The following is a 13,919-nucleotide window of genomic DNA, read 5'->3' on the forward strand; positions in this document are numbered from 1 at the left end:
AACTCCGAATTGTGAGATAGTGGACTGTAGACAATGAATAATGTAGATGTTGAAGTAACTGTCTAGGTTAGACAATGTCGGTCCAGAATCACATAAATTCAATGCGGAGAAACAACAACTTGAGTGTGCTGGTTCTCGTTCTCTCTGGTATGACAGAATACAATAATGTATCTGTGAATGAAATGAAAACAGCTCAGGACGCTGAATGACAGACAAATAAATATGTTTATTTGCTGTTGTGTTGAAAATACCTCTAAGCATGTAGTAGGATCTTAATGTATGAATTAATGTAGGAATGTATAATACAATTGATATTTATTGAATTGCCTTGTGCAATGCTTAAGACTGATTGCAGTCCAAATGTTGATGAAAATCTGAATAAATGAATTGAATGCTCAAAACCGCTTGTATTTAATGAATTGACCTATTTCCATAGATATAAGAATAATGTAGGAACGTAGGAATTGACCTTCTGTGAGGTTTGAAATTGAATTGATTTGAGTAATAAGAATACAACTTAATACTATGAATAATTGCATGAATAAGTAGAATAATAATAATAAATGTGCTTCCAAAATTGCTAATGGAATGATTGAAATTGAAATAAGTATCACAACTTGAAATATTAAATAATGTTTGAATAATAATTGAATTGAGATAAATAAAATCTTGAATTGAATGATAACTTGTCATAAAGTTTCATGAATAATCTTTGCAAAACACAATAAATGAATAAATGTACTTGACCTAATAACTAATGATTAGATATGGTATACAAAATTGAATGTTGGTAACTTGATGTTACAAAAAGTCTCATATGTGAGATGGAAACCTGAATCTTATGAGATGTCAGTGAATCAGTAATTAATGAAGCCTTCAAAACCAATAATGCTTGGTGGAAGGTACAGAAACAACAACTAGAGATGCTCTGTAAGATGACTGTGAGGACAGTTGAAACCGCCTTATTAAGTTTTAGTAAATAATGTACAAAAATGTTGAAGGTGCCATATAATATCCAGTGGTAGAGCAATGCATAATTGACTCTGATATTATATTTCATATGCTGATAATTGTAAGACCTAACCTCAGTTAGAATTATGAATAATAATAATCGTTGAAGCAAGAAAAATGCACAAGTGTTTATGAACACTGTCATGTGAAAATTATGCTGCAAATAAATGGGAGCTACCATGAAATATGAATTAATAAATGCCTCTGAGAAAAGGGACCATGAATAAGATTGTTAAATGAATTGAAATTTACGTATCTTAAATGAAACCTGGTGAGGGAAGAGCTGGTCTGTCCCATATGCGGCCGTACCCCCGTACTGGCTCTGCTTGGCTGAATCCAACGTCATTGGGCGCGGATGAAGACCTCTTGGAGTTGAATGATGAGTGACTGAACCGAATCGGGGTTGAACTATGACGAATTTGGACGATGACGCACGAAATGAATGTTTTTGACAGGACAGTTTATGAACTTGGTGCACAATGACTAATTCACTGGGTGTAATGAATGTTCTGACTCTAATCCACGATGAATGAAGGCAATTGATGAAAGTTCAATTCTACATGTGCATGTTGGATGGCTAAGTATGAGTGGGCAAGTTAGGTTATGTGAACTAACTGCATGAATGTAACCATGAATTGGCTGGTTCAATGGTGAAAATAATGTTGCTAATTAATTGAATACTGCAAAATATAACTTTATGATGTAGATATATGACCTGGCTGACTCTAGTGTCCAACGTATGTTGGGATGCTTGGATCGTTTCTGGAACACACTAGTTGAAGGGTCTCTAACTTGATGTCTAGAGCCTATGATGAAAAGCAATATGTTGCTGAAGTTGGATTGAATTGTTGAATTGATTGAATGTAGATTGAGTGCATTCTATATGACAGAAATGCCTCGAATTGGTTGTCAGCCAGATGGAAGGAATGCAGAACCAAGTCTTACAAAACCATTGAAACTAATGAAAATTGCAGTTTGAAATAACAGTTCATAATTGTGTGAGCCTATGCTTTATGTTGAATTGATAATTAATGATGAGAGTTCTTGAGAATAAACGTTTGAAGTGATTGAATGTGAAAGCATGGTGAGATTGGCACTAAGTCCTAAAGTTGAGATATTTACTGAAATGGTCTTACAAATTCGATGAATGATATATTGGCGTTGACGGTATTCCTTGATGAATCCATTGAAAACACTTTTGAACTGTTATGAATGACTGGGAAGTTTAAATAAACTTTCTTGACGGTATTCCTTGATGAATCCATTGAAAACACTTTTGAACTGTTATGAATGACTGGGAAGTTTAAATAAACTTGAAAACGGGAGCCTACCCCATGACAATGTTGACCTGTTGAATTTGGAATTGAGAGTGCCCGGCAGAAGCCAAAAAGTAAAGTGCAACGTGCGTGACCGGAAACACATGAATGCATGTGCGAATTATGAATGTAAATCTTGTAGAGATGAATTTTGAGCGTTGGCAAATATATGAAATAAACCAATAAATACGTTGACGTCGAATAGATAAAAATATACGATGAAATATACGCAGAAATAGTATGATGCAGATGACCAAAAAAGATGGCGGTGGGATTGATCGATGGCAGTGGCGAAATTGGCGGTCGATTCAAATGAGGTGTCGATCGATTGAATCAGCTGCTGAAACGATGCTGACAAAGTGGTAAGACAAAATGTACAAAATTGACACACCTTGATGATAAAAATGGCGAAACAAGTTAATGAGCAGCTGAGATTTCACAGTTGAAATATGCAAAAAATCTAAGTAGAAAAACACAGACTTCTACGTTTGATGCCCAATAACTTTCTTTAATGACCAGTAAACAAATAATTTTTTGCAATAAAAATTGTAGAGAATTTATTTCTGAAAAGAATTATGTAAGCTGTGTAAACTAAATTCAAAAGTTGATTAAAATGTATTCTTATGTAGTACATTGCACCACAAAAATTTGCTGTTTTATGAGGAGAGAACTAATAACTCATAAGTTGTAGCTGATTGCAAATAAAATATTCGGTTATTTATGAAAAGTTTTTTTTTATATGAAAGTAGCATATCTAAATGACATTGAACTTATACCAAAAGACTAGTAGATTATGCCATTAAGCCCGGGTGGAAGCTCGAACAGAAGTAGATGATCTCTTAATGATTTCTGCCCAAATGTTTACTGAAAACTGATGTTGTGGAAGATTAGTATTGATGGCATGAGGATTCTCAGCTGCCCAAATATGTTGGTTGTGGACGTAAACGATAGCTGTTCTTGTAAAGTATTGTAAAGTAAAATTTCGTCAGTAAATAAAACGGTTGTTAAAAAGTTTGGGTTAACAAGTTTTTCTAAAAACCATCGGCAAATACCAGCACGAGGAATACAGTCTCGTGGCAATAGAGTATGAACTTTATGGAGTTGGTATGGATGTAATTGTTGCTCTTTTAGTATCCTCCAAATATTAGATTGATTGACATTAAACTGCACTGACAACTCTCTCGTGCTCTTCTCTGGATGTTCATAAATTTCATTAAGAACTTGTTCTTCTAACTCAACAGTCATAGTAGATGAGGGTCTGCCTGCATAAATGTGCTATTTGGATATCAAAGAATCTGTTTCAGACAGACGTTGATGAATAGTGACAAAAAACCTTGAACTTAGATATACTATAGGTTAGGAAAGTTCTCTTGATACAAACGTCTTGCTTCAGTACTATTACAGTACCGTAAACCGGGGTGAATTCGGACTACTGTGGCGAAGTCGGACAGAGCTACCCGCGTCTACTGATTTTGAATTTGGAGGCATTAGACACTCGATATAACCTCAAAAAGTGGTGACTCGAGAAGGCAGTAAGCTGTTGAATGTTGTTTACATGTTTTAAGAACCAACACACGTGATATTTCGAGTGAATAAATAGAAATTTGAAGTGCCAAAAATATTGATTTACATTTATATTGATCAAAACCTCCACAAATCATCGATATCAAAGTAAGTTGAAGCTTGCACTTATTTTTCTTCGATAATACATATTCTCAGCTACATAACCAAACTTTCACATTCTATGTTTTCGACTTTTTAGTATTTTTTATATAATAAATACTGAAAAGTCACACTTTTCAGGGGCGAATTCGGACATGCCAAGAATGGTTGTAAAATGGTGTTTAAAGTTTAAATGTCAAAACAAACGTAATTTTTCATTATTCTATGCATTGCGGTACAGATACGGTATCGTGACAAACTTTTTTTTTGGGGGGGGGGGCAAAATGTTTTATGAGTGAAGGGGTGTACAACATGCCAATATTGTGTAGTTTTTCATTATTTTATGTTTAGCTAATGCATTATTGTGTACCTACATTTTTATTACCTATTCTATGCATGTCGGTACAGAGGTGTACTGTGATCAACTTTTATTGTTGGGAGGGGGGGAGTAGAATAACTTTTTCTTGAAGGGGGTACAACATGCCAATATTGTGAACTTTTTCATTATTTTATGTTTAGATAAAATGAGTTACAGTGTAATGTTTCATTATTATTAGCTTAGTGGTACGGAGGCGTACCGTGACCTACTTTTTTAAAATGGGGGGGGGGGCAAAAATATTTTTTGTGGAGTACAACATGTCAATATTGTGTAGTTCAGGCATTGACAAAATTCTTTTTTTTAAGGGTTTTCAACATGACAAGGAAATATAAGCCAGTCCTTGGGCCAACTGGCCACAAGAAATATAGTGAAGAATCACTTCTAAAAGCTGTAAGAGAGGTGAAGACTGGATTACTAACGATACGTAAAGCTGCAGAGAAACATGGGGTCCCAAGGTCTACGCTATCAGATTATCTGAAAAGAAGCCGTTCAGGACAAATGCATCGTAAACCGGGGGGACAACCTGTTTTGTCAAACAATGATGAACAATGTTTGATGGATGGACTCCTTGTATGTGCAGAGTGGGGTTACCCACTACACGCTGCAGACGTGAAAGATGTTGTGCAGTCTTTTCTGAACCGGGAGGGTAGGGTAGTGAAGCGTTTCAAAGACAATAGGCCTGGAGAGGATTGGACTTGGAATTTTTTAAAAAGACACCCCCAACTGACCAATAGGTTCGCGGAGAACATCAAGAGGTGCAGAGCAGCAGTTGATGCTGAGGCAGTAAAAAGCTATTTTGAACACTTAGACAAAACTCTTGAGCCTGAAGGAAGTGCTGCAATTCCACCTGAAAATTGGGTGAACTTCGATGAAACAATTTTTCCGATGACCCCGGATCCAAAAAAGTAATTGTGCGTCGAGGCTGCCGCCGTCCAGAAAGAATAATGGACCACTCTAAAAGCTCCACTAGTGTTATGATGGCAGTAAATGGGAGGGGTGATCTACTGCCACCATTCACTGTGTACAAATCTCAATTTTTGTACCCCACCTGGATAGAGGGTGGTCTCCCAGGAATGAGATATGGATGTAGCAAGAGTGGGTGGTTTGACATGCGCCTGTTCGAGGAATGGTTCATCACGGTGGCCCTCGTCTATTTTCGTGACAAAGTGGGGAGAAAGTTGTTGATTGGTGACAACCTAGCCAGTCACTTCTCAGCTGAGGTTATAAGACTGTGTAAGCTGAATGGCATTGATTTTGTTTTCTTTCCGCCAAATTCTACCCACTTATTCCAGCCGTTGGATGTTGCAGTTTTCAGAAGCATGAAAGCTGCCTGGCGTAGCACATTAGGAGAGTGGAAGAAGAGGAACAGAGGTGCTGTGCAAAAATCTGTGTTCCCCAGACTTTAGCGTGAAGCTATAGAATCCATGGGGGACAAACTTCGAGCGAACATCATTGCTGGATTTAGGGCTACTGGTCTAATCCCATTAGACAAAGAGGAGGTGCTCAAGAAGCTACCTAAGCAAGCAGATGATACTTCACCAAATTGGTGCGATGCTCTAAGAGAAAAGTTGGAGGAGACACGAAAAGGTGACACTCCTAAAAGTCGTGGGAAACGCGTGACTGTCCATCCAGGGCAGAGCATCACAACAACATGTTTGAATAATGACACCGACAATAACGTCCTGCAAACTGTTATGGCTGAAGAGGAAGGAATCTTTGCATCTGAGTCTGAAGAAAGTGATGCTGGCACCTCCCATGAAGAGCTGGTCGACATCCCTGATGAGCACAAGGCTGAAGGTGACTTCGTCCTTGTTAAATTTGTGACACAAGAAGATAACCGGGACAAAGTTTATGTTGGAAGAATCGAAAACATCCTTGATACAGAGAACACCGAATATGAAATTCGATTTTTAAGAAAGAAGGATGGAAAAAAGGAGATTACTTTCAGTTTTCCTGATATCCCAGACATTGAAACTGTGTCACTGGGATCAATCATAACAAAACTGAAACCCAAAAAACTGCGTAGAGAAAAGTTCATGTTCCCTGGACTAGAAGACTTTGTGAATATTAAGAATGTATACTAATATTATCTGATTGTGTTCAATTCATTCCTTCATATTATCTGATTGTATTTTTGATTTTTTGCATTATAGTAAATTTCAATAGTGAATTTTATGGATAAATGCTTCTAATTATTTTTAAAGGGTTTTCTGTTTTTTTTTTTTAACGAAAATATGTGTCCGAAATAGCCCCTAGTGTCATCAGAATTCGGAAATAAATGCAAAACAACCTGTGTCCGACTTCACCCCAACCCATGGGGTGAATCCGGACACAATTTGGGATTTAAAAAAAAAAAACGGGTTGGTGTACAAATATGAAAATGGGATAGAAAGCACCGGGAAGAACAGTAGATTTTATATTCCAAGTATGAAAATGATCATTTTAATATAAACCACTTAAATATTTAAAAAACCTGAAAAAGTGTCCGACTTCACCCCGGTTTACGGTAGTGTCCCATTACATACATTAAATGCATGTCAGCTAATTCGGAGTATGAATAATGTCTAAGATTACCTGCCATTTTTTAAAAACTTAACACTAAAGCAAAGTGGAATGGTTACAAATAACTGGTTAATAGATTAAACAAAAAACACAGCGCGGTAGGCCTAACTTACAGTTTTTTTTTGTTCAACAGTTAGCTAAAATATTTCTGAAAATAATTTTCAGCTGATAATTTCTTTTAAATATTTTCTTATTTAAAACATAATAAAACAGCTGTTTTGGAACAGCTGTTATTAAAATCCATGTTTTATTTGCAATCAGCTACAACCTATGAGTATTAGTTCTCTCCTCATAAAACAGCAAATTTTTGTGGTGTAATGTATTACATAAGAATACATTCTATTCAACTTTTATTTAAATTTAGTTTTCACAGCTCACATAATTCTTTTGAGAAATAAATTCTCTACAATTTTTATTGCGAAAAATTATTTGTTTACTGGTCATTAAAGAAAGTTATTGGGCATCAAACGTAGAAGTCTGTGTTTTTCTACTTGGATTTTTTGCATATTTCAACTTTTTTCTCAAAAACTACTCACACTACAGCATATAGACTAGTTTTATTCAATTTTTCAGATATTTTTCCATATGAATCCAGCATAAGTTTTTCAAAAACTAGTCCCCAAACAATTCAGCATCGGTGTATTTCACCAGAGGAACTGAATTCTGGGTGAAATCTTTCACTCTGTATAGCTCGCTAATGAAGCATTTATGGATATAATATGTTTATAGAATAGAATAGGATAGAATAGAATTTATTGGTCATTCAATATTCACAAGAAATACATTGACTTTGTCAGATTACATTTTGAAATCAAAATTCATACATAAAAATTTAATACATAAAATCATAAATCACTATTACTACAGGAACTGCACCCAGTTAATCAAAAAGAAATCATTCACAGTATACAAACATTCATTAATCAACACATATTTTATTTTATTTTTAAATTGTGCATATGTGAGTAACTTAAACTTGTCAGGTGTGGAGTTGTATAGCTTTATTGACATGAAATGCCAGTTTCTCTGCGATTTGGTATGGCTGTATTGAGGAATTCTAAGTCTATGTCTATTTCGTGTATTTAAGTTATGGTGATTATTATTTGAGTCATATTTTACCAAATTTTTTTGTACATAACAAAGAATATTAAAGACATACAGAGATGGCAATGTCAGTAAGCCTAGTTCAATAAAATGCGGTTTACAATGAGCATTGAGAGGCAAATTACAAATGATCCTAATAGCTTTTTTTTGAAGGACAAAGATTGAATTAGCTCTTACACTATTAGCCCAAAGCATTATTCCGTAAGATAGGAGACTTTGTATGTGTGCGTAATATATATTTATCAGCACAGGCCTATCAACCGTTACAGATAGTCTACGAAGCATATAAAGGCCTTTAGCAAGTTTACTAGACAAGAAATCAACTTTTTGTATGAACTTTTTTTCTTATTTTTACCTCTTCTATCACGTATTAAAATATTTTACCATAATTATGAATCACTCTGTATATATAATAAGCACATAATATGCTTATTCCGTGGCCAAATGAAAGAGCAACTCAAAACAGTTTTTGTTTGTTGGCACCAGTGCGCATGTGTGTAAAATGTTTCCGCGGCGATCCGCTAGAATGCGGTATAGCAAAGATAGCGACTAGCAAAGACCTTAAAGAGATATAGACCCACAATGCCTATGCCTTCCCAATGATAGCTCTTACTTGAAATTGAAGGCCGCCATTAGGGTATTTTAGCACGAGATATTATATTATTATTTATTTGTAATACTATAGATCACAAAGGCATTGGTATTGGTTGCCCCCTCAATTTGGTATGGGTTGCAGATTTCAATTCCGCCAGGTCATTGGTAGTCATTGATTATAGAGAATAAGATTAATAAGAGCGAAGTCCGCTATGATGCCACTGCGCTAGTATCGCTACCAGAAATTTCGGGCAAGAAGTCGGGTATTTGTATTCACTGTGTAGAAAAAGAGCCTTTTCCAAATGATAATATTTTTTTTCTACAGTTACGTTGAAAAGTGGCCATTGCTGCACTGATTACAGAACGCAAAGAATCACTTTTCCGCTCTAGTGTGGGAACATTTTTCTGCACTCCAGATTTGCAACATGGCAACGCAAAATACTTAGTAGGTTATATGGAACAACAGTGCAGCAAAATCAAAATGAAGTTGGTAACAGTGACTGGGCTGCTATAGTGAGCAGAGGTGCACCGAGCACCTTATTAAGTAGATATTATAACCAAGGACAACATTTTTATTCAATTTGACAATAAATTAAGGTTTTTATCAATAATAAAATTACACAGAAAAACATTTGATGCATTTCAGGCAATTTTACCATAATTACCCACTTTTCATATTCAATGGTAACTGTAGGAAAAATTTAATGTGCAATACGTGCGCAAAGTTCCTCTGCTGCACTCAAGAAACCATTCCGCCATTGCCTACGGCTCGGGCGTAAACGTTTCTTTTGGTGCAGCAAACTGTCACTTTGCGCACTAGTTGCAGAAATAACTATTTATTGAAGCAATAAAAAATATTCAAAGTATGGTAGTTTCATGCAGTCCTTATGGATGTACAAATTGGCATGCACCATATAAAAATACTAGCAAGAACCCGTGCTTCGCAAGGATCTATTTTAAAACTTGACATACTGAAATTTTGAAGAATTGAGAATAGGCCTATAACCATCCTTGGTTAATTAAGAATCTATAAGCAGAATTTCAAGTTAATTAGTCCAGTAGTTCAGACATGATGGTGCGTCAAACATATTTTCCTATCCCGTACATGCATAAGCCAGCTCTTTACTTTATAATTATTATAGATATAGTTAACGACTGCAAGAGATAGGACTGTGGAACAGAATAGTGGTGAAACTATGATAGCGCCAGAAGTGTCTCAAACACAAAAAAATAGTTTGTTTGTTCCCTGTAGACTTGAAAACTACTTGACATAACGGCTTGAAACTTTGGGAATATGTTGTGTGAATATTGGGGATGGTTTCTGAACAGAAATTTCAATAGGGGGGCTAATAATAATTAATCCAATTTACAGACATATGTTTTCGAAATTTTCGGCTGAGCGGCTACTGAAGAATGTAAAGATGATACTGATTCAAGATCATATTGTGATAATATGATTTAGCATCTAAAGTTACCAGCTGTAATAAACATATCACCCTGTGATAAATTATTGTGTACTGGTATTAAAACAGTAGTTTGGAGTTGAAGTGTAGTTGATTGGTACCAGCTGTTGATAATGGTTCCTTAGAAGACCTATACAAGTAATTATCACTCCCCTATCATTGAGAAACTGGAAAATGTCGAAAAAATTATTCACCTAATGACAGAGAGTATATATTTATTATATAGTATTCATATTGCATTCATGAATTACTGAAGAATGAAAGAATAATTTACAATTTTTGAACTTAGCTTAGCTTATATTCATCCTAAAATGGAAAGAATATGGAATTCTGTGTGATTCATCGTACATCGCATATTTCCTGGACCATATATCGACAATCTACAGCTATGAAAACATTGAATATTTTTCTTTGAAACACTGATATAACCTTTCTTTTTTAATTAAAACCTCTACTGATAGATATTACTACCAATTGATTGAGAAGAATAATATGTTTTCGGAATAATGAATGCTGCATGACTAAGCACATAGGAAGTCCGTATTAAGATGTAAATGAACATGTTGATTGTCAGATAAATTTCATGATTCACCAAATAAAGTCAAGTGTAACATGAGATACATTGGCGGTACGAAGTTCGCTGGGTAAGCTAGTTGTAAATTAATATTTATTATTAATAGACAACGCTGAAAAAGACAGGCTCAATCACCAGGAATACTATAAATCTATGAGGGACCAGTAAGCCATTAATTTTGAGTAGTTCAATTACTTCCATTATGGACACTGGATACATTATGGACAATCAATATGTATGAAATTTATTAGCTACTGTACAGAATAAAAAATTTTTGATTGCAGTGACCCCGACTACTGTATTATGAATAACCATTCGGATCAAATATAAGGAATTACTCGCATCTCTCATCAACTCGTAATTTTTATTCACAAAATATTAACAAAAATCTGGTGTGGTACACTCACACAACTTTCCTTGCTCATATTTGAAACTATGATCAGACTTTTGTATATGTGTATATATAATTGTTTTCAGAGTACTTTTTCCTTTGTGTAAATAAATTGTGAAATTCGATGATTTTTTTTGTTGTCATTTTTTTAAGGCATCAAAACAGCTGTTCTACAGATGAAATATCTCGACTATGTGTTCTTTTTATGAACTGCTCTACCTACCTACCTCATGCACGAGAAGGAGGTTACAAAGTCCATTTCTCAAGGATGGGGTGGACCCCCCATTAGTTTCCCAGAAAGGAGACTCATGCCAGTTAATAGAGCTGATAAATAACTATACAGAGAATGAATTTGAAAAAAATCGGTCAAGTTATTTTGAGAAAATCATGAAAAACATGTTTTTTTTTTAGTAGTTATCCGCCATTTTTCTTAAGTATATTACGGAGCTCCTGCAATTTTCTCGTTGAACCTGCATTAGTGCATGCCCCCGCTCCACGACCTATTCAATTTTCACAAGGTTTCAAATTACCAGAAATACCATTGCCTCGTTTTAATGGTGATTTTGAAAATTGGTTGAATTTTCGTTCTGCATTTACTAGTATTATAGTTGATAATGATTCAGTTGATAACAGTGCAAAGTTTCAATATCTCAAACAGGTATTATCCGGCGAAGCGTTGAATAGAATCGCCAATGCACCACCAGGTGATTTCACTTTAGCTTGGAATTTGTTGAAAACCAGGTACGACAATCCAATACTTATTGCTGATCGACATGTTTCGGCAATCTTGAACCCACCGCAACTCAATTCAAAATCAGCACAATCTTGGCGCAGTCTTATTGACCATCAAAAAACAAACATTTTTGCTTTAGAAGCACTTGATTTAGGTATAGATGTTAAAGACCTTCTGTTCATGTATGTCACTGTGTCTCGTTTTGATATTGCTACCCTACGTGATTGGGAGCGATACAACTCTACTATGGATGATGTTTCTATTGACAATCTCTGGAACTTTATGGAGTCCCAACATAAAGTGTCACAAGCTGTGTCACTTAATTTGAATCACTCAGCTCAGGTCAATCCTAGGGCTAACCAGCAGCAGCCCAGCAGATCGGCAGCTCTTTCTTTCAACTCTAACAATCATAGTATTGGAACATCCAATTCATCATTCAACAACAGTCGCAGTACTGCTACACCCAATTCGGTATTTCAACGTCCCAATGCTTGCTTGTATTGTAACAACTCAGCACATTCTGTCTTCACTTGTTCTCAGCTGTCAAATCTACAGCCACAAGCTCGTGTTGACGCAGTACGCAAAAAGCACTTGTGCTTCAATTGTCTCCGCCCATTTTCAACAGGACACCAATGCTTTGGTGCATGTAAGCAGTGTGGCAAGGCACATCATTCCATTTTGCACGGTGCATCATTTCAATTTACGTCATCTGGCTCTAAGGCTACAGCAAATGCCAACAGTGTTCAATTAAGGAATACTACAATTTCCTCCAACAGCAATCGTTCAGCACATCTTCACAGCTGCAGTTGTGGTTCACAGCGGCAGTCAACCTCCGCACGTCGCCGCTCGCTTCATCATCAGTTGTCGCATCTACTTCTGAACAGTCATTGAATTCAACTGTAGAGTCATCTGCTAGGTCGCCGATTCCAGCCGCTGGTCAAGTAGTTAGTAATTCCAGTCACACATATGATGGCAACAAAAATTCAACAGTATCCATCATGCCTACTGCAGAGGTAGTAGTCTATGATAAGGTTGGTCAACCTATTTTGTGTCGCACGTTGTTGGACACAGGTAGTGACACCTGTTTCATTTCCAAACATCTTGCTTCACGGTTGTCTTTAGTTTCAACTTGTCATAACAATACTATACATACAGTTTCTGGCATCAATACAGCACCGATGTATTCCACATCTGTGGAAGTGTTTTCTTCTGATCGCACATGGTCTAGAAAGGTCTCTTGCATTATTGCCGACAAAATTACACCCAGTCTTCCATCAGTAGGAATTGATATTCAAAACTTAGTTTGCCCACTCACATTCAGCTTGCTGATCCTGCTTTTCACCTTTCTCAGGGAATCGATCTTCTTTTGAGCGTTTCAGTCTATGCTTCCATATTGACATTCGGTCAAATTCAAATTTCATCTGACTGCATTTTGCAAGGCACCAAACTAGGTTGGGTGGTTTGGGGTGCTGTCTTGTCCACGCATTCATCTCAGATAGAACCTTCTGTTCATTCCAACTTCATTTCTACTTGTGAGATTTCCAATCAGATGGAAAAATTTTGGAAGCTTGAAGAAGTTCTTCCTAAGGACAATCTAACAGCTGAGCACCGAAAGATTGAACAGCATTATCTTGCCAATGTCGAGCGTGCCTCAGACGGCAGATTTTCTGTGGCTCTTCCCAAAAAAGAGTCACTTCACACTCTAGGTCAATCTCGTTTCCAAGCTCTTAACCGTTTCCATTCACTGGAAAAAAGATTGGCTGCTAATCCTGAATTGAAGGAGCAGTATACGGCATTCATGGATGAGTATCAATCACTGGGACACATGTCTCCAGTTCCACCCTCAACCTGGAAGGAGATTTCATCGAATGTAATCATTTCACAGCCTAAAATCTCGCTTGTCACTTGTTCAACAACTTCATTGTTTTCAGATTTATCGTCAAAAATTTCATCATATCACAAATTAGTTCGCATTGCTGCTTACATTCTTCGTTTCATTCATAATTTGAAGCATTGCCGTGAACCAGCATCTCAGCAATCTGTTGAACTGTCGGTTCAGGAAATTCAAGCTGCTGAATTGCGCATCATTCAAGACATTCAATCAGATGTTTTTGCCGACGATTTGAAATC

The sequence above is a fragment of the Nilaparvata lugens genome, chromosome 7, assembly GCF_014356525.2.
Source record: "Nilaparvata lugens isolate BPH chromosome 7, ASM1435652v1, whole genome shotgun sequence".
Lineage (NCBI taxonomy): Eukaryota > Metazoa > Arthropoda > Insecta > Hemiptera > Delphacidae > Nilaparvata > Nilaparvata lugens.